The following is a 2,488-nucleotide window of genomic DNA, read 5'->3' as shown; positions in this document are numbered from 1 at the left end:
ACAAAATAGTATACTGGTAAGTAGGCCTACCACTGTACCGAACCCCGATCGATTGCGCCAACTTGGGCTCATAAGGTCAGTGCTTGTACCGTCTGAGACAATCTGCCCAGCTTGATTAATCTTTATTGGAATCGTCGTTCAAAATCACTTCTGACAAAGCGTTAATAATCAAAGTTAGATCATAACGTTCCAGCATCTGAGCAACTGTTAATTAATAAACACGCATTTAGTACGGTTCTCACATGATGAATGCTTTCAGAACTCATCTGAGCTACCAGTTGACGAGGTGGCCGAGTGGTTAAGGCGTTGGACTGCTAATCCAATGTGCTCTGCACGCGTGGGTTCGAATCCCATCCTCGTCGAGATTTTATGCAGTACAAATTACTTAGCATTATATTTGAAAAATATCTTACAGTGTTTGAAAACCGTAAACGTAGCTATCGGAGTACAAGCGGCAACAAATGTTTGTTAGGATATACAAGTGGGAATCACTGAAATCAGATAACAATTCCTTAAATCTAATGCATGTATGTATGGTTGAAACAGCGTTGGAATGAGCCGAGAGTAGTATAATTGGACAGTTCTGCGGCACCTCCGCCGCCGCACGCCTCCGCCCGCCTCCTCCGCCGCCGCCTCCGCCGCCGCCGCCGCCCGCGGGAAATTTGAATTTTGGCGGGAGATTTGAATTTGTAAACAAAGCCACGTGCTTTTTGACAGCTGTCATCGACAACAACGCATCGCTAACCTCACTGCTGCCATCTTGACGGGCCTAAACCTCACTAGTGCCAACTTAACCTAACTAGCATGAGGTAAACAAAGCCACGTGTTTTTTGACAGCCACGTGCTTTTTGACAGACAACAACGCATCGCTAACCTCAGTACTGCCATCTTGACGGGCCTAAACCTTAGTAGTACCAACTTAACCTAACTAGCATGAGGTAAACAAAGCCACGTGCTTTTTGACAGCCACGTGCTTTTTGACAGATTTGTAAACAAAGCCACGTGCTTTTTGACAGACAACAACGCATCGCTAACCTCACTGCTGCCATCTTGACGGGCCTAAACCTCACTAGTGCCAACTTAACCTCACTAGCGCGAGGTAAACAAAGCCACGTGCTTTTTGACAGCCACGTGCTTTTTGACAGATTTGTAACCAAAGCCACGTGCTTTTTGACAGACAACAACACATCGCTAACCTCAGTACTGCTATCTTGACGGGCCTAAACCTCAGTAGTACCAACTTAACCTAACTAGCGCGAGATAAACAAAGCCACGTGCTTTTTGACAGCCACGTGCTTTTTTGACAGCTGTCATCCGCCATCTTTGAGCACTGTGCTGCCCTCTATATCGCAGTAGCTGCAAAATTCATCACCTGTCATCGGCAGTGCTGCCATCTTGACGGGTCTAAACCTTAGTGCTACCAACTTAACCTAACTAGCGCGAGGTAAACAAAGCCACGTGTTTTTTTGACAGCTGGCATCCACCATCTTTAATCTATAGAGCACAGTGCTGCCCTCTTTAGCTACTTACCTTTGAAATGTGGTGGCGGATAATTTGAAAAATGATTTTTTGACAGCAGCCATCTTGCATCGCAAACCTCAGTGCTGCCCTCTTTAGCTAGATACCTGTGGTGGCAGACAATTCCACGTGACAGCAGCCATCTTTAATCAAGAGAGCACCGTGCTGCCCTCTATGTGGTGGTGGTAAATTCCACGTGGTCTTGTTTGGAAACAAACTCACGTGCTTTTGTGACAGCCGTCATCCACCATCTTTAATCAACAGAGCACAGTGCTGCACTCTATGTGGTGGCGGCAATTTGAAAAAATCTATGTGCTCTTGTTGGGAAACAAAGCCACGTGCTTTTTTGACAGCTGTCATTCGCCATCTTTGAGCACTGTGCTGCGGGCAATTTCGTCAGCTGTCATCCGCCATCTTTGAGAACAGTGCTGCACTCTATGTGGTGGTGGTAAATTCCACGTGCTTTACAAACCTATGCGCTTTTCTGACAGCTGTCATCCGCCATCTTTAATCCAGAGAGAACAGTGCTGCCCTCTATGTAGCGGTGGCAAATTCCAAGTGCTTTACAAACCTATGCGCTTTTCTGACAGCCGTCATCCGCCATCTTTGAGAACAGTGCTGCCCTCTATGTAGCGGTGGCAAATTCCACGTGCTTTACAAACCTATGCGCTTTTCTGACAGCTGTCATCCGCCATCTTTGAGAACAGTGCTGCCCTCTATGTAGCGGTGGCAAATTCCAAGTGCTTTACAAACCTATGCGCTTTTCTGACAGCTGTCATCCGCCATCTTTAATCACCGTGCTGCCCTCTATGTGGTGACGGCAAATTCCACGTGCTCTTGTTTGGAAACAAAGCTTTTAATCCAGAGAGAACAGTGCTGCCCCGGTGGCGGTAAATTCCACGTGCTTTACAAAGCTATGTGCTTTTTTGACAAAAAAAAATTCTGCTCTCGAGATACTTACCGAACAAGA

General features: G+C 46.5%; 1 non-coding gene across 1 annotated transcript; it reads left to right on the top strand.

Moving 5' to 3' along the window:
• The first annotated feature begins 280 nt into the window (after nucleotides 1–280).
• Nucleotides 281–362, top strand: TRNAS-GCU (transfer RNA serine (anticodon GCU)). Its single transcript has one exon. It is a non-coding gene; the product is annotated as a tRNA-Ser (tRNA).
• The last annotated feature ends 2,126 nt before the right edge of the window (nucleotides 363–2,488 follow it).

The sequence above is a fragment of the Anabrus simplex genome, chromosome 3, assembly GCF_040414725.1.
Source record: "Anabrus simplex isolate iqAnaSimp1 chromosome 3, ASM4041472v1, whole genome shotgun sequence".
Classification (NCBI taxonomy): Eukaryota; Metazoa; Arthropoda; class Insecta; order Orthoptera; family Tettigoniidae; genus Anabrus; species Anabrus simplex.
Note: the sequence above shows the minus strand (reverse complement) of the source record. Positions and strands in the feature narration are given on the sequence as shown.